Source organism: Harpegnathos saltator, unplaced genomic scaffold (genome assembly GCF_003227715.2).
Source record: "Harpegnathos saltator strain DR-91 unplaced genomic scaffold, Hsal_v8.6 scaffold779, whole genome shotgun sequence".
Taxonomy (NCBI): domain Eukaryota; kingdom Metazoa; phylum Arthropoda; class Insecta; order Hymenoptera; family Formicidae; genus Harpegnathos; species Harpegnathos saltator.
In genome coordinates this window covers 1,457,999-1,483,606 of record NW_020230625.1, presented here as the reverse complement: position 1 = coordinate 1,483,606, position 25,608 = coordinate 1,457,999, and the positions used below count along the sequence as shown (strand labels likewise).

Below are 25,608 nucleotides of genomic sequence, written 5' to 3'. Positions count from 1 at the left end.
ATAATTTTCCGAATGCTACGGCACGGCAATTACGGGAGCCGCCGACGTATGCTCGCCGCACAAAATTTTCCGCACCGCAATTGACCTCCGCGTGGAAATTCTCGTTGCTTTTATTCCCCTCGCAACATGCCGATGCCGCGTAATACGGCGGCGGTAACACGTCGTTTATGTGCAACTGTGCTCCGCCGAGGCTCGCCGAGGAACGTGCATCTGCTCGACGTGAGTCGCGCGTAAAGTAAACACACTTGTTCACGATTAGCGGCTAATGCGTTAGGGATCTTCGCGCTCGCGCGAATTTGCGCGAGCTGACACATTCAGCGTCGAGCTTATCGAGTGTTGTGTGCTTTTCTTGTTTTCGGTCCACGGGGACGTACATATTTAATACGTACTTTTAAAGCGCAAAAACGCGGCGTGGGTATAACTATTAAATCTCCATTGGTAATCTGTTTTCGATAAAATGGAGCCGCGGCCGGCATCCTCTTCCAACGGGAAAATAATCGGCACCGGCGCCAGTTTAAAGCACACGTTCGGTCTCGCCGTTGGTAAATAAAAAAAACACGGATACTGTTTCAATCGTAAATTCCCGAAGTTGGTACGCACCACCACCGCCGGTGCGTTGCATCCGCGCCGACGAGAACTCCGACTTGGAGTGAATCATTCAACCGAATTCCTACCGCGAGTTCCGCGGACTCCCGCGGGACGAAATAAAAAAGAGAAGGGGGCGAGGTGAGGTGCGGAGAGAGAATTGCCGGAGAAAGTCCGAGGGGAAAGATCGGCGGGAGTTAGGAGGAGGGCGAGAGGATGAGAGAGGGTAGGGTGAGAAAAGCAATTTGCGAAACGTCGCTTCGCTTCCTTGTTTCGACGCGCCAGCGTTTAATTGGCGCGCCGAGCGAGTTCCTCCGACGTGTTAGCGTCGAGATATCAGAAGAAGGAGGAGGAGGTGGCAGAGAAGAAGAAAGAAAGAGGCTAGAGTGGGAGGAGCAGGAATAGGATCTCGCCTACACGTGATTCTCTTGGCCTTCGCTGCATGCCAATTATTATCGAGTGGCTCGAGCAGCAGGATGATTCTACGGAGCTTTTCGTAGGAACGGAGAGGAGAGTACCTTTGCGTGGTGCGCGAGTTGCGCAGTCCTGAGCAATATATGCTTACGGATATAAATGATCAGGTAGACAGCCAAACAGATTTCTCCTGTCCTCTTTCAAATATTTGGGCCGCTGCGAGCAACATTTTTATCGCCCGCCTCCCTCCCCCCCCCTCCCTTCCGTCATTCCTCAGCCGAGTATGAATACAACTCGGTCGCTCGCAGGGTCGTGGAATTGCGCTGTTAAATTTTTCGCACGACACCGTTGTAGCGGTTCGTTTCTGCTTTTTTTATATATATATATATATATTCCCCCTTCTTCCGCTCACGCCCCCTTTGACGTCGGATTATGTGCACGCGCGCACCTGCAGCCGTGCCACGCCGGGAAAATCAATAACCGCGAAAATTTCCATCGTTCCGGGCCATTTGAGCCGTAGATTGTGCGAGTCTGCGGAAATTCCGGCTCGATTTTCCGCATGGCCGTGCTCACGGGAAATTTTCGGCCGATGTGTAACGCGGTAAGATCGCACGCGACACGCGCACGCCGTTACTGTGAGAGACGACGCGCGATTACGCGATGAGATATGAGAGCAAGACGAGAAACAGAGTCGCGGTAATGAGATTCCCGGTGAAGAACTGAACGCTTTTCTTCCGGCGGGGGCCGGAACGAACGTCGGTGACGTACGCCCTCAAATCTTCGTAACCTCGATTCCGTCGAGTTCCTCCGGATCGGATTAATCTTTCCAACGTTCGAACGAGAGCCTCCACGTGGCCTGTGGAATCTCGAATTCTAAAACGAGCCTCGGAGGGATGAGCAAACAGCTTGTCGATGCACGGGCGGAAAAACCAACAATAGTATGGCGGCACTAATAAACGTCATCCGTTAGCGGGAACTTGGAAGTAACCGAGGAGGGTTAGGAGGGTTGGCAGGTCAGCAGATGTTGACCGTCTCGTTTAAGATATTTCCACGCTCGAATCAATCCGCAGATACGCGATAAGCGAGCCGATCTCTCTCGTCTCCGCTGGCCGATCACGAAGCGGCTCGTTACACGACCCTCCGCCGAGTCGCCCGCACAGCAGCCACGCACAGGCCTTTACTCCATTCTATCCCACCCCCTCTTTGCCATTTGTTTCATCCCTTGTAGGTACATAACAGTCACCACCCCCTCGGAGCCGCACTTCGTTTTTTTCCAGCGTCCTGCACACGTAACCACCCTCTCCTGGCTCTCTCTCTCTGTTCTCCCGCGCGTAGATCTCCCCGCGAGAGAGGAGAGACAGAGAGACAGAGAGAAAGAGAGAGAGAGAGAGAGAGAGAGGGAGAGAGAATGAGAGAAAGAAACGAGTGAAAGGCAGGGGGATGAGAAGCGGGAAAATGCGGAGAAAGACGCGCGGCATGGGAAGAGTCGCTGGAAAATAGTCACGTTCCGGTTAATTTCGAGCAACGTCCCCCGCCCCCTTCTTCGTCCCTTCGTTGCCTCTTCGCTTTCTCTTTTGTACGCGACGCGTATGTTGCGACCACCAGCCTGCTTGCTGCTTCACCCACCTACACCCCCGCTTCCTCGCACATCCTTGCGCTCTCTTTCCCTGCCCTCACCTCTCTCTCTCTCTCTCTCTTTCTCCGGCGCGACTTCCACTTTTATCTTCGTGCCTCCGTCTCCACGCGATTCGACGGTCGGAAGCGTAATTACTTACGTCGACGTCGGCGTACGCTAGCGTAGAACAGCAATGGCGTGGAATACATTCAACCCCGTCTGCCCCCGACCTCTCCCTCGCGCGCCTCGTTGCATCCATGTGCGAATTAGATCGTCCGGAAAATACCGAGTCGATTTGAGCCCGTTTGATCGAGTCGGTCAATGCTGGAGGCGACATGCCGGTGTTCGGCTAAAATTTTCAATGTTATCATTTTATCGTCTCTCTATCGCCGCGCGCTCGGCTCGCGAAAAGTCCTCTTATTATCAATCGTAATGTATTCGTGCGCCGCGAAGGGCTGCGTTCGCGTCCGCGTCCGGACGTTTCCGACGTGGAATAATGCACACGTCAAATTAACTGAAGAACTTGTCATTAAAATTAGTAGCAGGATCCCCAGGACACTCGGTGTCTCTCGGCACTCTTGTATCACGGGGGAGGAAGTACGCGGGGACGGAGCCGACAGTGCCATTAATGTGGCGCACCATACGTCGCATGCACCTGTACGCGCTCGCTCTACTCGTAGAATAAAGGGCCATTGTCAGCTATGAGAACGCCTCCATCCGATCGATTATCGCTCGAATCGAGACCCGGCGTGAGCCTCCCGATAAAGGACTACCCACTCCTCGGAGTGGACTGGCAGGGCCAAACCGGCAAAATCAAACCGCACCTACTGGATTATTTAGTAGCCATTTCGTGTTAATTTACCGCCACTAATAAGAAAAGGTACTTTGATCTTGAGCTTAATATAATTAGGTGTAATAAGGACGTGTTTCTGCGTGAAATTGAATGCAAACGTTAAGTTTTATTCGACGGTCACAAGTCAGTACAAATTTCGTTTTCTTTGCTGGTTGGCTTTTTTCTTTTCTCCAGTATTTCTTTTTTCCTTCTCATGTGCTTCTGCTAGCTTCATATGAAGGTAGCAGCAGCAGCAGGTTTTTTCCGGAATTGCATAAGGTATAAAATTTTAATCAGTGGCACAAACGATTGCAAAATAGATGCCAGATAATTCAGTGAATGCGGTTGGATTTTGCCGATTAGGTTCTGTTAGCTTCAGAGAAGTGGACTACTCGGACTACTACAATGTACGATACATAGGGCGCACACGATGTTAGACACATCATACGTATGTATGCGCACGCAAACGTGGATAAATACGACGGTTTCACCGCGCGACTGTGCGTCGCCGTCGTCGTCGACGTCCCGTAGCAGAAAGTTCGTGACTGAAATTACGAGCGTCGCACGGAGGAGAATCAATTAACGCGCAATCGGTAAATATAACCCCCCGTAAACGTCGAGTCGTTCGCTTCAACTTGATCCCCCGGGTTACGTTTTGGCGCATGAGCGAGGAAAAAGGGAAAAAGCGATTGTTAGTGGCGAAGGCAGAGTCGGTGGGCCGTGTGTATGTTCCAGCGAGCGAAAAAATAGAGGAGTATGTATTTGTGTACAGTGTGGAACTAGGCGACACACTTTTATCAAAAACAGACAGAAATCCTAAAATGTACGTCGTAGAAAAATAGAAGCGCGCGCGGCCTCGGTTTTAACCCCGAATCCGACAAAATGTGTCGACCCGCCTCGCATCGTATGAAACGTTGGTTTGACTTGCCCGTCCCCTGTTCTCTTCCCTCGCGAAAGAAACGGTGCGAGAGGCTCGACCGCCCGCGTTATTTTCATTCTTTCCGTCGCAATAATACGCTCGGTCTGTGTTTGCTTTTTGCCGATTACGAGGAATGAACGTCACCGCGTTTAATGAAAATTGCTAGCGTCGTGTGATATCAAATTGCAGAGTTTTTGGTAGTGCTGGTAGAAAAATGGGTTTATTTGCATCGGATAAAAGCGTCGCGTCTGTCACGGTAATATACCTGTTCGTAACCCGCGGTACGTAAGCAAGGGATAAATTTAGCCACTCATATAAATGACCCATAAGCGGCAAAAATTCAGCGGCATACAAAAGCTAAAGATGCAAATTAGCTTGACGGCGGGAAGTTAATACAATTTACCCCCGTACACTGTCTTTCTCGCGCGAGAATTATTTCCGAGTAATTCTCAGTCGCCGTGAAAGATTTACATAAAACGCGATTATGCACGCTGTGCGTACGAAATTCGCGGCGGTTCAGGTAGGGAAGTTGCGGGCTTGTTGTGTTACCTAAAAATTTACGTAATGCCGCTGTAAGATTTCTCATACTTTAAACTCTCTCGCACGCAGTACATTTTTCTACTCCTATAAGAAAAAAAATAAGTCTATGTAAAATTGATTCAAGAAGAATAATAAGGATTTTTCTCTTCTCCGTACTATCCGTGTTGCACTTACAACTTGAGAATCATAGCCTACTTTAAAAAAGAAATTTTAAGATATTGAATAGACATTTAATCGATTAATAGTATTCATCGAAATAAGCAAAAGAACTTTGTTAAGTGTCGTTTTGCAGATTAATGTTGTTTTCTTATCAAATTTAACTTTAGATCTAATTTTCCCAATTACTCCTTATTTCTCGATAAAAGAAAATTTATCGAGATATTTACGTTGCATATTTACGTTCTTTAAAAATATACGTTCTTTAATAAGGGTATGTACGTTTTTTAATCTGCAGCACATTCAGACCCACTAAAATCGGCAAGATTATTTAAAATACGTTTTTCCGTGTGCTTTAAACTCGCCTTGCGAGTTAAATGTCCGGCCTTACCCCCACCTTTGCCCACTCTCAGCTGATCGGTCGACTGCGTGGTCGCTTGACCAGACGATCGTTCACCCGCTGACGCATGCGCGAGCTATAACTTGAGATTAAAGGGCCCATGCTCGTCGCAAACACGTCGACATATGGTTTGTTCTTTTCCTCTGCACCGCTGCACTGATGCAATAAGTTAAAGTGAGACAAAGATATACTTGTCTCACTCGAACTCACTGCACCAGTGCAGCGGTGCAGAGGAAAAGAACAGACCTATAGACACGAGACAAAAGATGCGAGCTGATGTCTTAAGCGTTTTTTTGCAAGCGGTATGTTGATGGTTATTAGGCTATCGCGATACTTCGGAAAGTCTAGTGAGTCCCGCGCGTAAAATGTGGCTGCTCTTTTACCGCCGATTTAGGGACCATCGCGGTCAAATATCTCGATATTGACTTATTAAAAGGCCGAGGAACTATCTGAACATGATGCATTATATAAAATATACACGTTCGTAGAAATTAAATTGCCTGCTTTTTCAGAATGTCTTTCCGAAACTTCAATTCGTGTGTTACCCGCAGTTTTTTTCAAGTGGGCTTACAATTATACGCGATGCACGTGCAACAAACAAGATTATCTCGATCTCCGCGCTGCATCGCGAGGGTCGCTCCGTCGTTACCGCGCGAGACATTCATGTATCTTGCACGGGGAAGAGGGGGGCGAGGGGAGCGGCCGAAGAGAAGTACCGACCGGGGTAACGTTGTTGGGGTTTGTACGTCGCCGTGTATATTGTCGAAAAAAGCGAAGTCGAGAGCCGGCTGGAACGTTAAGCCGGCGATATAACGTTGCGATATATGCTCGCCGCTCGTTGCTAGGCGGCCTTTATGATTCGCATCCCTTATCCCCGAATAACGGCGGAGAGGTCCTCACCGTAATTGTAACGGACCGCGTTTCAACAGTCGTAATAATACCGCCAATTATCGTTCCCGCCACAAAAGGACAGACCTCCGGCCGCGATAGGCGAGGGATCTGCTAAAAATGGAAACGCGAGTAGCGCCGGTCGATGCATATATATATATATATATATATATAACGGTGTTCTCTTTCTTTTTGAAATATTCGTGTCAATCGCACGAATCTTTCAACGTGACCGAATTTCCATATTCCTGTTTTTTCTCGTTTTTCTGTTCTCTTTTTTTATTTTTCTTTGACATTTTTCAAACTGAAAACGGCGTATACGAACTGAAGCGGAATCAAGCAATTTTTAGAACATCGCCAAACTGAAAAGTAAATTTTCCCAGAGGACACATTATAAAATATACAAAAATAATCGGCAGGGAAACCCAAGAGAATGTTTAAATAGATGCTAAAAAAATTTCGATTCGGAGTAAACTTTTTTCTCATTTTTATCGTGTTCCGTGTATACGGTTAAAACTTTACTGGAAAGAATTATTCTCCACCCGTTTATGTAAAAATCACAGACCGGGTAATGATACGAATCTTCTTTTGAAGAGACGAAATGAATAGTTTATTGGAACGTTGAGAGAATAATTAAACGCTCGAAGAGTGTGTTGCGATGATTACGACGATCTCTCTCTCTCTCTCTCTCTCTCTCTCTCTCTCTCTCTCTCTCTCTCTCTCTCTCTCTCTCTCTCTCTCTCTCTCTCTCTCTCTCTCTCTCTCATTCACTCTCCTCTCCTTTCTCCCTTTCTCGCCTGAATCCGCTTCTAAGAAGTTTGCCGCGGGCCCTCGTATTAAAAATCTTAGGAGCAGAAATTTCCGCTTTGCCTTGAGAGACCGTACAGTTTCATTACAATAACGAGAACGAAGCAGGTGGTTTCGGGATAATTTTCGCCGGGGCGTTACACCGCCGCGCCTCTCACAGAGCCTCAGAAACACCGAGACGCCATTTGTTCCTTGCCCCCCCCCCCCCCCGCTCCTGCCCTCGTCTCCTACCGCGGCCGTCTTCGTTCTCTCTTCTAACCGGACAATCTTGCGCGACGCGAAGGTCGCGCGTTTTTATTCGCCGGCCACGGACTCAATTAATCCTCAGCCGCGATCTCGATTAATGCCCGACTCCCTTTAATTCTTCCTGGCTTTTCCGCCGTAGTTCGCGTGAGCGTGGGCGTCCAGGAAAAACTTTAGACCGCTCGCGAGGAAGCGAGGGTACGCCGGATGCGGAAAATAATTTCATTATCATGATAACGAATCTTTGAATAGAGCAGCCGACTCTTGATTACTTCCAGCGTTCAATTCTCATCCCGCCGAGTTGATCAATTTAACGACTACCGTGAGACACGGGAGGGGAGGGGGTAAGAGATTGCATCGGCGGGGTGACATACACTGTGACGCCACACTAGAGAATGTCTTCCAATCATTTAATGCCTGAGAAAGTAACGCGCGGGCTCTCGATGGTGTTCTCATATGCCCGGCATTATCTCGAAGAGTCCCCACACATACACACGCGCACACACACACATAGTCGCGCATTAATTAACGAGTATATCAACGTCAACGGCGTCGATGCGCCATTTCTCTCAATCTCTTTCTTTCCAGCCGCTGTTATAATGCCGCGTGAAATTTTTCTCACGCTGCGTTGTTGCTGCCTTCAACCCGCGTGTACCCGAGTGAAATTCTCAAGTTGGCTAACATCGATTCGCGTGTTGAAGCGAGCTAAAGGAAGAAACGGGGACAAGGCGCAAGAAGGCAGGGAGGGATCTTGTGCAATTATCGAAGCAAGAATACGCGGATTATTTACAAACGGTTCAATTTTCGCCGCGGCGGAAATAAGAGCCGACGACGCGACGACGTTTGGAATTTGCACCGCGCGCGCGCGCGCAAGGATAAGAGGGAACGCTTTTATACGTACGTCAGGTATCTCGAAGCGTCCCCTATGCGCCGTGCAATTTTCCCCGGCCGGTCTTATCGCTGCTTCCATCGTATTCCCTAAACACACGGACCTAATATGTATTTTTAATCAGTGTTCGGATCGACTTCGTTCCCTCCTCCCGCCCCTTTTCTATCCTCCCGCTCGGGGGGCTGCGCCGTCACCCGCTGCCCCTTCGCTTTCCGTTCGACTTGCCACGCGATTCTTTCCTCTCGGGACGAATTCGCCGCGCGCGGGGGGACCTTCCCGGCGAAACTCGATATTCGCAATTTCGCCCGACGACTGTCGCCGGAATCGAGGGGACAGGCGGGAGGCTCTCTCGTCCTTTTCTTTCCTCGCCGCCGATCTCCCCTTCGCCCATCTCGCCCGGCAGTGCCACGTTCTCCCTCGCGCCTCGCGACAGTATCGTCCGGTCTCTCTCGCTTTAAACCCAATTTCTTTTGTTTCTCCTCGTGCTCTCTCTTGCTGCGCTCGATCGCGAATGAAATCAAGTGGCCGGCAAATTGGCTCGTAATCGAAGAACCGCTCGTGAAAACGACCATTGGCCGGAAATATAATATTTCTCGGAGCTCGAGGAAATAGCTTATCTCCCGGCCCTCCCTTCTCTCCCCCCTCTTTCTTCCTTTATCTATTTATTTATCTCTTCTTTCTCTTTCCATCTCTGATTTTTCAAACATTAACTCTAAATTTCCTCTGTGTCGTCCGATGGTACGGCTCAATTGGAAATTGAACGTGTGGTGAATGCGATTAGACGCTGACGTCGAAGGACGTTGTGCCGTTATAGAAAAGAAAATGGAGAATTCGCGACCTGTATATATCCGTCTCGAATTCTCTTCTCCACCACGCCGAATCCTTTAAGTCAAGCCTGATCGTAATTTAAAAACTATGACGGCATTCAATCGTAAAATACGAAAGCCACCGGACGAAGTATACTTCACCGTATATTTTACACGTTACGACCACCTAAGGCGCTGGAAAAGGTGAGTAGGACAGTGTGGGACGTCATATCGATGCAGGATACTGTTCTTTCTGTATCTCGATTCATTTCCCGCCAGTCGTCCGGTCCGACGATAGCCGCCGCAACGCGCCCCCGCGCTTTCCCGGAAATCTTTTTTCTGCGCCATTCGTCATGCTTGTGATACACTCATTAAGTCCACGATATTCCAATATCTCGGAAGTTGAACTTACGAGCTCCATGTGACTCCATGGCGGCGAGTATTCGCGTTTTTCATAGATACGTACTTGTGTGAGACATATATTCGTTTTTTTATTTTTTTCTTCTTCTTTGCTTGTTCGCCCCTTTCTCTTTTCCTCTTCTAAAGAATGCCGTCGATCTGTGTTGGTGTGTATACCTTCGAAGAAAAGCACACAATTGTAACAAAAATTTTGAATTTATTCTTGTTCGTAATACCTAACCATTCATATCGTACGAGGTGTGTGAGTATTGCGTATGAAAATCCGAAATGGGCATTCGGAAAACAATGGGCGTTGAAAAACAATAACGGTCACAGTGAGGTCAATGATGGGGAAAACGATGCGTTTACGTTTGGAGGATAGAGACGCGGATCATAAAAACGATGTCGCGATAAAGGTAGGCAGTTAGTCGCTGTTGGACGCCCGAAAGAGAAGTGCCGTCGCCACTCGTGCAGAAGGTTGGTGAGTGGTTGATCAAATCATTGTTTCTTAATGTTCATCGGGTGACCGGAGTCGAGCATTGTTCCCTTACACAATCAGTTGATTTCTTTTAATTCCAAATACCGGTGTCGCCGTGCGTTTCCCCTTCGACACCGGTCCGATTCAGACGTTTCCTTGGTCGCCGTGCGTTTTCCCGGGGGAGGGGGGGCCCGGTATGACCTAAGTAATCTGAGCCAGCAGCTGAGAGGGACATTTCGTGCGCTTTCCCTTGATGTCTATTGTACCTCTTGGTGCTGGATGGTGAGCTTTAGGCTGGGATACGTTGGTGATTTCCTCGTGCGCTTTCCCTTGGAGATCTCCGACTACCCGCCAGCGGTTCGAGTGTGCGCATATCTATTCGGACCGCCATTTTTAATCCATCATCGCGTGAGGTAATTACGCGACAGCCTGACTCGAAGGTGTTCTGCCACTCGGTGCGTCTCCGTATCTCGCTCGACCGCTCCACCGACGAGCGTCTAAATTATATTATCGTTATGCTATCTATTGTTTTGTGTTTACTACCTCGAACTGCTCGTCTATTCATTCGGCTCTTAGTTATGTATGCATAAGGCAAATAAACAAAAGAAGAAAGGTCATGTCTATAGGGACTCGCTCCCATGTTGTTTATACACCCTATACGTTACTTGTATATATCGTAGGAAAGAGAGAGAGAGAGAGAGAGAGAGAGAGAGAGAGAGAGTGAGAGAGAGAGGAAGACAGAGATATTTCGAAAATTGAATTCTCGAGTCGGAAATGTGAAACAGAAGAAACTGGGAAACGTAACGCGTCTAATTTTCAAAGAGAGACTCGCGATATACAGCGAATCCTCCCGGCTAATCGTTATTTTTCCGGGGTCTCGGAGAGGATTCGGTGTAACATAAACATATGATCTCGATCCGGGGGTAATTTCTGCACGAAAGTTACGGATGGGCGACGTAGCGAAAAAGTGGGGTCGTCTCGTGTGCCGAGTACATATACTATATATGCATCTTTAAAGCGGACTTTAAAGTCCGCGCTCTGTTTCGCAGCGAGGCGCAGTCGTTGTCGCACGAGCGGGAAGCGCGCCGCGGGACGGATATTGGAACGGATTTTCGAATGTAGCGCGCGACACGAGAATCTCTGCCTTTACAACGGTCAAAGTATATTTTACTTTGCTATGCGCTCATGCATTATTCAGATCCCCACCGGGCGTTGCCGCTATCATATTTTGTCGCGTCGCGTCGCGTCGCGCTCCGGCTCGCTGCAAACTGCGACGCTTTAGCACAAATCGCATCATCCCCCCGGATATCTCGACGTTCGTTAAATATAATGACGAGGCTCTTTCGCGCCCGATCCCCGGCGGATAATCGAGCCTCTTTCGCGGCCGAGAGCCACGATAGGCCGACGCGTGCGGTAATCGGCACGTCGCAGATTTCGATGCCGAGACACACCGAGGAAACGTCGCGCGGTGGGACGATCGCGAACGAAACAATGCCAAGCGCCAACGGCGCGAGGTCGTAAATAAGATAAAATTAATCGCGGAGGAACGATGTGTAGCATCGATGTGTAGCATGTGCGATGTGTACCGGCGCGCAACAGATTCGTCTGTTTGCTGTGTGATTGTTGGTATGCGCGCAAAACTGTAACTTCGGGCTCCGTCGTTAATTGTTACGGATTATCGAACTATTAATAGCGGCCGGGGTTCGCGGCTCATTAATAGCCCTTGACAATTGAACGTCGCGTTTCCGCCGATACACGCGAGATGTGCGGTCGAACAAGTGATTTTGATGCGGTGGTAATTTGCAGTCGTTGGATGAAACGAGACCGAAGGGAAAATTGGCAAGAAAAGAAATGAACGCACAGACATACATACGCGCGCGCGCGCGCGCGCGCACACACACACACACACACACGGTGTCCGTGCCGTCGCTGGTGAAAAATATTATTTGGCTGTGCAACGTCGCCGGAGCGTATTGTCGACAAAGACCGAAATTGGCGCAAACGCGACGAGCGAGTGCTCCTTTTATCTCTCATTCCACGTGCCAAATTATTATTACATTATTTTTAATTAGCGCGATAAATGTGCTTTTTTCGTCGTCCGCGAGGGAAAAAAGGAAGCGGGGATGAACGAGCGAGGCGAGTAATGCCGACCATTCGACACGACCATTGTCCCACTTGCAGGGCGGCGAGAAAAAGGGAAGAAACTGCCGTAGCTGGTGGAATACCGAGGTGGCGGAGGGAGGGCAGTAGAAGACAATGAGAGCTGCAGCTTTATAATGTTCGGCTCTTCAGAGCCCGTCGGTAGAATCGTTCTCTTGTAGCTTCCCTTCCGACTAATTAAATCGGTGGATACCCACTTCCCCCTCGCCCCCCTCTCGTCACCCATGCTCTCGGGAAGCTCGTCCTCTTCCTCCCGGTTGCAGGGTCGATCGATCAAGAACGAAATGAGCTTTCATTATCCGATCGTTTCGCGTTCCGCGGCGAGCTCCGGGCGATTTAAATATTTTTCCTCCCCCCGTGGGGTCTAATGGACGCCGCCGGATGCCTCTCGATTTTCCGTGCGCCCGTCGTAAATGGGGAGCCTTATAATGCGAAAAATAGAAAAGGGACCGGAGAAAAACCAGCGCGAAGTGATATTAATGCGGGGAAACGATCTCTCCTTCTCTCTCTCTCTCTCTCTCTCTCTCTCTCTCTCTTTCTCTCTCTCTTCGGACGAATATCGTCCCTCTGTCCCCCATTGACTCCATTAAGCGCGATTCCGCTCCTTCGGCAAAGAAAACTCCCGAGGAAAGGATACGACCGTCGTCGTCGCCGCCGTTGTCCTCAGCGTGCCATCTTGGGCACGTCGCTCGTGCGGAATTGCGGAAAGATCGTCCCGGATTGAGGGAAATTCGATTCTCGCTCGCGCGGCTACACCGAGCGAGCGAAAACCTCATAATCCTGAAATCGCGCGTCTCAACGAGCTTTCAGGCGATATTAAATTCGATATTAAATTCTCGGCACAGTGTGTCATACGCATTTATTCCCAGCGCTCCGCTATGTTCCATAATTATCGCGAAGCCGGACGACCTCGATCGCGTGCGAGTCGTTCTCTACTGCGCGTTTTCAACAGCGAGAATATCACGAATCTCCACACGCGCGTCTCTCTCGATGGTACGCGCGCGATTCCTCCCTGCTCGCCGCCGAGTCGGTGTCTCCTCTCGAAAACCTCGGCGCTCACGGGACAACTCGGTGCAAGTAGATGGTGCCGGCTAGCTGGATACATAGATAAATAGACCATCGTCGGAATCATCCTTACGCTTTAATCTCATATTCCTGACGCGAACGAGCGTGCGGGCGCGCGGAATTGCTGTCTTTGAGCGCGCATCGGTCGTCGGTAAATTGCATTTTTTATGTTCCTGGGGCTTTTTGAAATCCCGCTGACTGCCCGGCGACCTCGCGGTTATCACATTTCGCGGCGGATCGTTAGCAGGCATTACGCGCGTAAAAAGGAAGTGCGCCGCATTAATGCGAGAAAGGAGCTCGTCGCGGCGCGCTCGCTCGCTCGCTCGCGCTCGAATCTCCTTCTGCTGACTCCATTAAGCTCGATTCTTTCATGGACAGCCGAGCGGCAGGGGGACGGAGAGGGAGAGAATGGAGACGCCTCTCTCTCTCTCTCTCTCTCTCTCTCTCTCTCTCTCTCTCTCTCTCTCCGCGAGCTATTGCTCCTCTCGTAGTCACCGGGAATTGAGGAAGGAATACCTGCCGTGATGGACAATTAAATGGCGGAATAAACATTTAAACGCGTTGCTGTGTCTCCATTCCGTCGGAGCGACGGCCCTTCTATTTCTCTCTCTCTCTCTCTCTCTCTCTCTCTCTCTTTCTCGCGTGTGCACGCGATGTTTCTGCATTTCCGTTCGCATCTCTGTCGCCCGGATTTCCGTCGGGAGTTAAATCGACGGTCCAAGTGGCTGAAGAGACTACATAACGCCCCCGCGAAAATTAGGTCGCTGTTGCGAGTAAATTGTTACGAACGCTGCATAATGCGCACTCTCGCGCTGTTTTGAGACTTTAGGTAGAGAGGCGGAAAACCGCGCAGCGCTGCTAAAAATCATTCAGAGTCGACGAGTGCATCAGCGTCGTTGCTTTATCCGTCAGTTTCCGCCATCGACTCGATGCTGGCGGTACTGCGGTGATGTACTCTAGGTGATCGAACTCTCGCGCGCGAGTCGTCTCCTCCGTTAGCCTTATTTTTCCTCGCTATTCCTCATCCCCCCGTCCCCCTCCCCCTCCCCTTCCCTCCGCGGTTTCAATTGCGCCGAGCCGATCTGCGCGTCCACTTTCCGACGACAAATACGCCCTGTATATTTTTATATTAAAAAGTAGCGCGTCCACGCCGGCTGCGAGTAACGCGAGAAGTTAGAGAGAGTTGCGCGCACATTGGATGAATAATTCAGACGTTCGAGCGACGTTTAAGAGTTACCGCGGCGGACGCGAGCCGGCACGTCTCGCGGCCCGTCTTTCGATCGATCTCAATAAATATTGTCCCGAAGTATCTCACCTTAGGTTACGCGTCGTTCACCGGGCGCTCTCGAGGATTTTGCGTAATTTACGTCCCGAATCTGTCGTCGGTACGAGCCGACAAGGCTTCGGAAGCCTGCTCCAACGGCCATTAATGCGCCCGTGATATGCACCGGTGTGTGTGTGTGTGTGTGTGTGTGTGTGTGTGTGTGTGTGTGTGTGTGTGTGTGTGTGTGTGTGTGTGTGTGTGTGTGTGTGTGTGTGTGCGCGCGTGCGCGCCCGTATATGTGTATGTGTGTGTAAGGTTGAAAGGTACGTAGATCGTGTCTCCGAAACGATCGAGCCAGAAATGCGACATGAGAAATTCGTGACAGAGAATCGACTGTCTCGAAAATGGAAGGCGAGAGAGAGAGAGAGAGAGAGAGAGAGAGAGAGAGAGAGAGAGAGAGAGAGAGAGAGAGAGAGAGAGAGAGAGAGAGAGAGAGAAGGAGAGCAAGAGAGAGATTCTTCTCGTCTCCCTTTGGAAAATCTAAAAAGACAACGACGAGAATACTTTTTTAATCTTCATCCCGCTACTTCTCGACACTGTTCCGCGTTTTTTTTTCTTTTTCGTCATCCCTTTTTCTTTGTCACTTTTTCATCTTGTTCCATTCGACTCCGACGCGAACTGCTGCTTCTCTGTTGCTTTGCTGCTGCTGCTGCTGCTGCTGCTTCTAATCGAGAATCAATTTTTCATTCGTCGGTTCTTTCGGTAAGTTCAATCTACGCTCGAAGGTATAGCAATATGCACTCGTATAAATTAATGCCTGGCCCTCTTAAGCGGATCGGACTCGATGAGATCACGTCGATACGTTATTCATCGGCGCATATCGATCGGTGTATATTAACATGGCTCTCTCGCAATGTCCACGCGACATCGAAAGGCAATTTGCGAAAGCGGGTCGCTATCGCAAAAAGGACCGCCGTCGTCGTCTCGCTCTTCAATCTGCTAAGTAGTTGCCATGGTGGAAAGCGACAAAGCGAAAGAGAGAGAGAGAGAGAGAGAGAGAGAGAGAGAGAGAGAGAGAGAGAGAGAGAGAGAGAGAGAGAAAGGGCACGAGCGGACAAGAAAATAATAATTTATGACGTTATACGCGACATGTTTCGGCAAAAAGAAACGTCTGATGCTGCACTTTTGAGCACGAATGTTGCGACCGGAGACGACTGAGCGTAAGTTGAAGCAAGAATCACGATTGATGACTAAGAGGAAGTCACGTGACGAACCGGTATAATTGTTCGGAAAAGTGGACGTAATTAAATCGTGGCGTCTTACGGTATTTTTCATTAACCACGCGAGCGCCGGCAATTTGCAGGTCGCGCGGGCTCCTACGACGTCGTTATTGCACTCAAGATTCCGCTTAAGCGCTTGCGCGGATATGTTTGCACAGCTTGTCGCTCATTAAAATTGCGATACGAATTTCGATGAGAGACGGTCGGCTGCGGGACGGCGAGAGGGGGGCAGAGGGCAGGCGGGCTCGGATAGGATAGCCATGGAGCAGCATCAGCAACGTTGCGGAGGTCGGCGAAACTTTACGGAACTCAACTCGTTACAGACGAACGAAACGAGTGCTTACCCGGACGAATCATTACGCTAATTAATTACCGTTGGAAAGGGACACCGAGTCGTGCGAGTGTATTTCTGCGATTTCCGTGTTCCGCGTTCTGCGTACGTCCGTGAGGCTTGTGTCTCGAGGCGCTGTTCATCGGAATGAAAAAAGATTTCTGCCGGACACGAGTTACGTCGCGCGCGAATTACGCGCGGACTACGTTTAATGAACGTGTCCTGAAACGTCGTAAGGACGCATCTGTGTGGGATGGATGATAATACACGAGACACAAGTTAATCGGGGACTTGGAGATAATCCATCGTTCAATGCGAAACGAGACTGATCTCTTTACGCTTCATTTATTATATGATTAATGATTAATATGATTAATTGTCTCTCCCTATTCGAACATTCATCGCGATGCTGCAGAGGCTGAGCTTGTTTCGACACGAACAAAATGCACAACGCGTCTCTGTCATACATATAGATATATCTTTTTATTTGGTGCGGCAATAAATATATCGGAGAGATATTGCGAGGGATTAATCGTCGACGAAATCGGGAACGCGACAGCAGCCGGCGTTTCGAGCGCGTTTCAGCACCGCCCTGGCACTTCGCACTTCTCCCTTCGTCCGTTACGTTCGCGACTCGCATAAACGCGGGTTAAGCGAATTACACTCGTCGGTACTACGCTGACGAAACATTTGTGAGATCTCCGAAACGCCATCTTAGTCAACCCTCGTCGCGATTGTTAATGAATTTAGCGGCAGAAATATTCTTCGGCTGCTTGTGTACGACGTGGAAATATCTGCGGCTAACGAAGTCGACGAGGATAACGTTCAGTCGCGAGTAATTAAATTATAATTATAATATTCTGTCTCCGCGCTAAATTCTAGATGGGGTCCTCTGAATTTTTCTCGGTTTTTCTCATGTAACTTTATTTATTTCAAGAGAAAGAGAGAGAGAGACCAGGAAAGATCACGTCTAAAGTCGCTATATAGTCGTGTGCGTGTTAATTGAATAACCTGGTATGTGCGAGATTTTGCTTCTCTTCTCGTCGAAATAAAAATATTATTTTCGAGGAGGAGGGCATCGTCGCTTAAAATTCCCGACGGTGCGCGTCATGAAAGCCGACTAAGCGCTTTCTCTAACCAGAGCTTTCTTACAAATTATCCTCGCAGTTGACACCCGTCGTAACGCGAAACGTGTTGTTTCCCCTCGTCTCGCCGCCGAAGGGAAAACGCCAGAAGGGCCAGAGAGAAAGCCGACGTCCTCCGGGAAAGGGTTTTCACGGGCGGGGGCGCAAGGGAACGAATAGTAAGAAGGGCGAAACAAACAGAGTGGGAAATCGAGTAAGAAGAGGGAAACACCGGCGCGACGCCACCGACGATGGCGGCTCGTGTAAGCGTTATGCGATTTCAAACAAATGGCGAGACCGTGAGCGGAAACGTGACCAAGGGTGGCGTCCACTTGGATGCCATTGGTAAGTTTACCCTGCGCCGCGGTAACTTACCGTTGGTATCCCGCAAGGAACGAGGGATGGCAGCTGTCCTCGGTAGCATTCCGGCAGCGGGTATTGCGCGAGGCGTCGAAGAGGAGGCGGGCGGCGGAGGACGGTCGCCGGGGGAAATACGACGCGAGAACGAGAACGACGAGGAAAATCCAAGGGAAGCGCGATTTTCTACGTGAATCTCGCTGCGACAGGACGCTGCGTCGCGTCTCCTTTCACTGCCCCTTCGTTTATACAGTCGCTTTCTGCCTCTCTCTCTCTCTCTCTCTCTCTCTCTCTCTCTCTCTCTCTCTCTCTCTCTCTCTCTCTCTCTCTCTCTCTCTCTCTCTCTCTCTCTCTCTCTCTCTCTCTCTCTCTCTCTCTCTCTCTCTCTCTCTGTCTCTCTCTCTCTCTCTCTCTCTCTCTCTCTCTCTCTCTCTCTCTCTCTCTCTCTCTCTCTCTGTCTCTCTGCGGATACCCTCGCGTGCGATGTCTATTCGCGCTATCTGCCTAAACGAACGCGGTGATGCACCGACGATCGCCGCCAAATATTGCTCCGCTCGGGGGAAGCAAATCGCCAAGCGGGAGAAATCGTTACAGATCCGCCGATCTCCCGAGTCTTCACGTTCAACGATCTTCCATGCGATCGGCAAGAAACTCCCCCCTCATTACCGATGAAAATCGAAGTCGCCACTTTCGACGTTTTTGCCCACCGGGCGTGACCGGACTGACATCGCGTGCATGTACGCGCGCGCGCGCGCGCACGCGCGATTTTTAAAGATTCGAAAATACGTCGTGCGAAAAGCGGCGTTACACCTGACGAATACCGGAGCTGTTCTCCGAGGTAAAGAAAGGAAGGGAGGTGGGGCGACAAGAGAAGACGATCTTGGAGCTTCGAGTCACGTTACCGCGGAGGGTGGGGAAGAGGGACGCGTCAAGAGACGCATCGCGCCGGCCAATCTACTCGAGAGAGAGAGAGAGAGAGAGAGAGAGAGAAACGCGGGAGGAACCGTAGACGGCAGCGACGGCGAGTCAGAATTTAATTGCCGCGCACCGGCTGTAGGTGGGGGATCAGAATTTAGCGATCAGGGATAGATCGTTTCTCGTTATTGCAGCGGGAGACAGTGGGTTTCGACGTCGTTCGCAATTGCCCCGTCGCGGTAATTAAATTGCGGATACACCGCGCGCGCGAAATGCGCGCCGACGATGCCGACCGGCGATAGAGATATGTTTGTACGCGTCGCCGTCAATATCGCAAATGCGCTCAAATACGGGAACAGAGCGCGACGGAGGCTCTTGAGCCGCGGCGATTCGCGCCGTGACGACGATCGCGGTGACTTGCGTTTATCTTGTTAATCGTGTTAAGCTCCGATGTAAAAGAAAAAAAAAAAAGAAATCGGAAGGCACCGAAGTATACCGAAATCGAACGCTCGTCTCAACATTCCGACGTTTTAGCGGAGATTCGCGTTCGCCATTGGGCGTTTTTGCAATCTGGACTCACTACCACAAGTCGGAGAAGCGACCAAATCGAGAAGCGTACACACGTCACGATTTAGCGTTTTACTTCTTGCATTTGTACTGTGTTATTATTATTATTATGTGGGAATAATTACCGTCTGTACTTATTTATTAACGAGTCACGGGGAATTCGGAGTAGCCTTATCAATCGATCCGGCCACGCAAACTTCGTTCATTAAACCGGCGCGGTTTTCAAGGGAGCGCGCGCAAGCGACGCATGCGAAACTCTGCGCAATTAAACCTCGTATTATTTCTTATGCAACTTGCAGATGAGCGCGTTTCGGATCGATGTTTCGTTGCGACATGCTTAATTACCGCGGCACTTAACGTCGAACATTGAGTGTCGCGTCGTTTCATCTCAATTTCTGTCGTAGAAAAGAGTCAACCTCCTTCTCTCTCCCTCGTTCCGTTCCGCCTTAGCCAAGGAATCCGCCCGGTCGGGAAAAAATGCGAGCTCGCCGCGGTTACGCTGGAAAATGCAACGATTACATTAAACTGCGGCGTGGAGAAAAAAAAAAGACGGGGCGCGCTAATTAAAAATACACAGCTGCGTAAAATGCTCGGTCAATTTGATTCCGTTTAATTTCTTATACAATGCGACGCTGAAATTACGCGGCCGCAAGAGAATATGTTACAATAATTAAAAATACATCGTGACAGTGGAGTGCAATTTTAACAATGTAACATCACGATATGGTGGTGTTGGTGGCGGCGGCGGTCGGTGGGACGCCGCATCGTCCTTTGATAAAATACGCGAATAAATCCGGTTCTCTGACCGGAAGCGGAAGCATATAATTCTCGGCGATCCATGCGACCGCGCGTAGTCCGTTTAAACGTGCCGAAATAACGCAAAACTATGTATTATAATGCAGCTTCAGAAAATTAATCGGACGCGAGCGCGCGCGATGGCCGCTTTCGAGGACGCGGCGAATATTACGCGCTCGCCCGGAATACGACGACATGCGGCCAAATATTTGGCTCGCGCAATTGAAAGTACAACGAAATGGCCGCTACGATATATCGCAGCGCGTTTCGCGACTTTGTGCTTTTCGCCCGAAACATTTTCCGTCAACCGTGAATCCTCTCTCTTTCTCCCTCTCTCTCTCTCTCTCTCTCTCTCTCTCTCTCTCTCTCTCTCTCTCTCTCTCTCTCTCTCTCTCTCTCTCTCTCTCTCTCTCTCTCTTCCTCCCTATCTCTCTCAACATAGCTACGCAGGACCGCGTTCCCGACCCGAGCGGATTGTATCGAGCGCTCTCTCAACACCGACTCGCTGATAATATTTGTTCGAATCGGACTGACCTCAATCTTCCGCCGGGCGCTATAGCGCGATTACGTTGCGGCCGCGCGGCTTTCTACCTTTTCTAGCTCTTCACGCTGGAAATTCGGCATTGTATCAAGTTCGCAACAAGTTTCCCATAACGCGTCGGCCGCGCTCTGTTGAAAGGACGACGTTAGACAAGCGTTAAAAGCGTCAGTCTTATCGCGCTAATGAAAACTTTCGGTTTGTTTTGCCGGCGAATTATGAAACTTTTATGCCGTAATTATTGCGAGAGCGGACGCGAGTGGTGTAATAAATTGCGTATCTCCTAATTAAATTATTTAAACGTAGGACGCGTGATAAGCGCGAACCGAACAGCGCGATCTTAAATGCGACTCGTAATTAAAATTGCCGAGAGGTACTTTCATTTCCTCTTTTTGCACTTTCGTAATAAATATTAGACACCCGTGTGTTGCGTTTTCCCTCGAGAGGGGAACGTTTCGAGGCAGCGACCGTCGTTCTTCTCTTTACCTCTCTTCCCCTCTTCTCTCTCTCTCTCTCTCTCTCTCTCTCTCTCTCTCTCTCCCGACTTCGTTATTGTTGCCTTGAAGAGAGCGGCGACGTTTCGCGTCGTAGCCAAGCGTGCGAACCGCGCATAAGGACACCTCCGGTAAAATGGGTGGTGGAACGAGGAGCTTTACTCGTTAATGCGCGATGCACCGCTAAAAGCTTCGGATCGAGTGGACCATCACGTCGCTTCTGCGAGGCGTTAGTTTTCATCGATGCCCAAGCGGAGACTCGGAAGGAAACCTCCGGTCTTGCAAAATATTTTCCGTTTCCAACGGGGAATAGAGATAAGAAAATATGCGTGTTATCGCGTCAATTTTCCGAGAACGTTGTTTTAACAGAAACAAATTTGGCTCCCACTTACCCTTGCTTCGTCTCGACGGAATTATTGTCGCTCGTGAGAACGTATTTTCCAATCAATTTTGCTGGCAATTCTTTGATAAATTTATTTTAAAGGAGTATCTTGTCATCCATATTGAAGAGAAACGCCACGCAATATAAGATTACACACATCTAGAAAATAATCTCTCTGAAAATAACCCCGTCTGCCGCCCTCCCTCCCCGTCGCCCGCAATCATCGCGCGGTATCCTCGGTGGGGGTTTTTAGATCGCTCAGACAGTAAATTTTAAGCGACCTCTCTTTTTCCCCGTTTGTGAAAAAAGCAGCCCCCCTCCCCCGGCTTCTCGCGCGGCGGAGGGTCGTGCCTCTTATTCGATTCACTTTACGAGGCATCGCGTGCGGAATTTCACGTCGAAGTAACACCCGTGGAACGACCCGAGCGCGGCTGTATAAGGCGTATATATCCTCCTAACTGTCCCGTATTAGAGGCGAAGTGGCGCACACCGGTAACCGAAACAAAATCGCCCGTTTCGCGGCGAAACGCGGCGCTCGCGCGCGCGCGCGCGCGCGCGCGAGCGAGCGAACGAGCGAGCGAACGTGCGCCGTGTGTCGTCGTCTCTCTCCCTCTCTCCTTTTTCTCTTCCTCCTTCCCTTTTTCCCCTGTGTTTTCTTTTTGCCCTTTTTCGCGGGAAAGCAGTAAAAGCACCCACTTCCGACTCGTTACAGGCTATTACGGTCGCGCGCAATAAATCGTTATAAAGCCACGCCTCCTTTCTTTCAGGAGTTTATAACCGCGAGGCTCGTCCGCCCACGTTTCGCCGATGATGCGCTCGAAAGCGACTAGTCGCCGCCAGTCGTCATTGAGAAACGGGCGACGGCGGGCCACGTGTGGAAAATACCGTAACCGAATTGACACTTGCGCGGCACGGCGCGGCGGGCCGGGCAAGAGAACGTGAAAGAGGAAGGAATTTACTCCCGGTGGCTGCTCTTTGAAATGAAATCCCGTAACGTCGCGTTGCTTTTGTCCGCGGCTGACTAGCGAGCGAGCGTCGATGTGGGTTCTTCCTGTGTAAAAGAGAACAAAAATCATGAACTACTGCAGAATGAATAAGAACGGAAGAGAAATGAATCGGATTAAAGTTCGAAATTAACGTCACGGGGAGAGGTACAACGGTAGCGGAGAATAACCGGCTGTCGGGAGATTTGGCTTCTAGTTTGAAATCGGATTCCGCTTCCAATCGTATCCGATAGTCATTATTGGATTATACGGACGCGGCTCTTATGTGTAACGCACACGCGCGCGCACACACACACACACACATTTATACATCATATATACGTCAAAGAGTAACGCTTGTAATTTTAAACCTTCGAAATCGAGTACTCCCCGCGCGGATTATCGTGCCGCGGAGATATTTATCGCCGGCAGAAGCAATCGCTACTTTTTTCTAATTATCTAATAATATAAAGCTTCCACGCACCGAGCATCCGTGATATCGGCGAGGCACTGCGAGGAAGAAGGCTCCGCGATGTGCGTTTACATCGAAACAAAATTACGAGGACAAAACACGGAAGACGGGCGGAGTCTCTCCTCCTCGGACGATAAACGCGTCTGCTTTGTGCATTTATCCTCGAGGATAAACATAAAAACGTGCTCGGAATTGCGTCTCACAGATTCTCGGGGATAGATACACGCAGGGAGAAGAAGAGAAAGAGACAGGGAGGGAGCAATTAACGTTTCGCGAAGCCTTGGCCTTTGTCGCGATAAAGGGAAATGGTATCGTCGACGGCGTCCCGCGCGCGCGGCCAGGAAGTTAATATCGTCTCGCGGTCGTTCTTACGCCAGTCACGCAACGAAAGACGTAATAACGAGGGAGGACAAGATAGAGAGAGAGAGAGAGAGAGAGAGAGAGAGAGAGAGAGAGAGAACGGTATATCGAGGCGCCGCGGACGGTCATCGCCGGCGGAAAGATAAATCAGCTCGATCTGTCGCTGTTTTGTCCAACGGGTTACAACGTGCCGCGGCGCGGTGGAATCAATTTCCCGTGATTGACAAAAACGCGAGCATCGCGAGATAAAACGAAAAAATGGGGAAAAGGGGGAAGCACAGTGGGAGAGGGAGGGGTGAAAGAGAAGAAAAATGAAACGAAGCGTGTCGAGCGAAAATTATGTCCGCGGGAACAAATCCGTCACGTCGTCCGTTTCCTTCGTCTCGCCGATAACTCGCTACGCGAGGATGTCGATGACGTGTGCGGCGAATTCGATTAGGGGAGAGAGCACGTTCGAGCACGAGTCTCGTTTCCGACCTCTCTTCTGTTCGACCCTTTGAAAAGCTGTTTTCTTCCGCGCGACATGCCGCGCGAATTCCGCGATCTTGCCGTTTCTCTTATTAAAACCGAACGAATTGGGAGATTCCTTAAAAACGCGAGATAATTGGGCCGACAGTCGATCCGCGCTTTGATTCGCTCTCGATGTCTTCCAGTATACGCGAGAGCAGATCTTCCCGGGAAAAACGGACAACGCACAGTGAGAAGCGTCGGGAAGCGGGGAAACGAGGTTTTCTCGACGGGGCACACAAAGTCCGTCGCCCCCAAACCCCGTTGTATAATACGATTTGAAAATATTTTTCAATTACGGCGTAACGCGTTTCATATCCGGCGCAAACGCACAAAGGCATTCCATTTTCATCTGGGAAAGCCCCGAAAGCTGCGCCCGAAGATTAAATTCTGCCCACTTAAACGCGCGAAATTATACAAACCAAGATTAATAACATCGCCGCGCGTGGAGTAGCAACGAGTGTCCGCGTCGGGAAAGGGATTCGATTGAACCCGCGATACACACCGCGAGAGAAAGATACGCGCGTTTCGCCGTGTCGCGGGCGTAAAAGCGCGGCGCCGGTTTAACGAGATCACGCGTCGATACGATCCCGACGGGAACGGATTTCAGCCGCGTAATCGACGAGCGCGGCCCAATAAGTCGATACGCCACCGACATCTCGTCGCCCGCGGCTCTTCTAAATCGTCGTTCGTTCAGCGTCGCCCTGGGAGAGCTAGAGTTAGAGTTAGAGAGAGAGAGAGAGAGAGAGAGAGAGAGAGAGAGAGAGAGAGAGAGGCCTCTCGTAATGCTCGTCGGCTCGCAGAAACGCCGAGACGCGAATTCTCGCTGTCGCGGGTCGCGGCACGGTAGCGACGCGGCGATCGCATTGTATTTACGCGTTGCGACACGCCGCGAGCCGTCGTGCGTCGTTAAGATCGGCCGATATTGTTACGGCGAATGTTACGGTAATTTCAGCGCGCCGCATATTTTCTCGCGGATTACGACGCTTATTGTCCGCCTGCCGTTTGTAAGTCACTCGTGAAAACTTATCGCGCCGGCCGAGCGTCCGGACGTAGAACGCACGAAATTATGCGATATACACGGCAAGTAGGGGTTAATCGGAAGGGGATTGGACGAGTGATGGGGAATGGGAGAGGGAGAAAGAGAGAGAGGGAGAGAGAGAGGGAGATTCGCACACCGTATGATGCATTCCTTTGTGGCGTTGATGGCTGCATGAATAATTGCGAGTTATGAATACGCTTCCATAAACGGCGCCCGCGCGAGAAGCTATTTTTCCTCGATTGATTGTGCGCGCCCGCGTGTTCTGACTATCCATTTAAGCGCGGCGCTCGAGTGTGACGGTGGCAATTTTTTAACATTTATTTTTGCAACGCGGTAGCTTTTTACGTTATTATGAAATATTGTTAACGGCGACCGTGCGCGCGCACACGCGCGCGCTCGCGATATCATTCCGCAGCGCGAACTATTATTAACAGAGAGCAAAATTGCTTGTATTTTCGACGGTAGCGGAATTTTATTTTTTGGGAATTGCGTTTTTCGCAGGGGATATTTCGATTCTGGCTTGCTTCCCGCTAGAAATTTACCATGAGAGGTGTGAGAATGCTTCGCTCTCTGTCTTTCTTTCCTCTTCGTCACGCAGGATGCTTTTCTTTTCTGCGACTTTTCTGCGAATTTCGACACTGCTCGACGCAGTGTCGCATGAGTATCTTTAAAATTGCATTAGTTGCGCATCACCTTCGATCATATTAGTTTCAACTGAACTCGTCGCGAACAATTTCGTCGCCAACTGCTAAAAGCGCAACTTATGCGCGGCGGAGCAGCGCGTATTCGAATAAGATGAACATTGTAACAACTAGTTGGAAATATTTGCCTCACATATCGGCGAGAGCGTCGATTTATGTCAGCTAGAGACCTGCGCGTCACGTACTCCGCGAGAAATATCGTCGAGTGACGGACGGACGGTAGCGAGAGGTGCGCCGCTGTGAAAGTCGAAATTATTGGCGGAAAACCAAGATGGAAGAGAGGCGAACGATCGGAGGGAA

At 50.0% G+C, this 25,608-nt stretch overlaps 1 protein-coding gene across 1 annotated transcript in view; it reads left to right on the top strand.

The window, feature by feature from the left end:
- Positions 1-25,608, top strand: part of PlexA (plexin A) — a 207,175-nt gene that overhangs the window by 91,481 nt on the left and 90,086 nt on the right. The gene's annotated exons all lie outside the window — the stretch shown is intronic.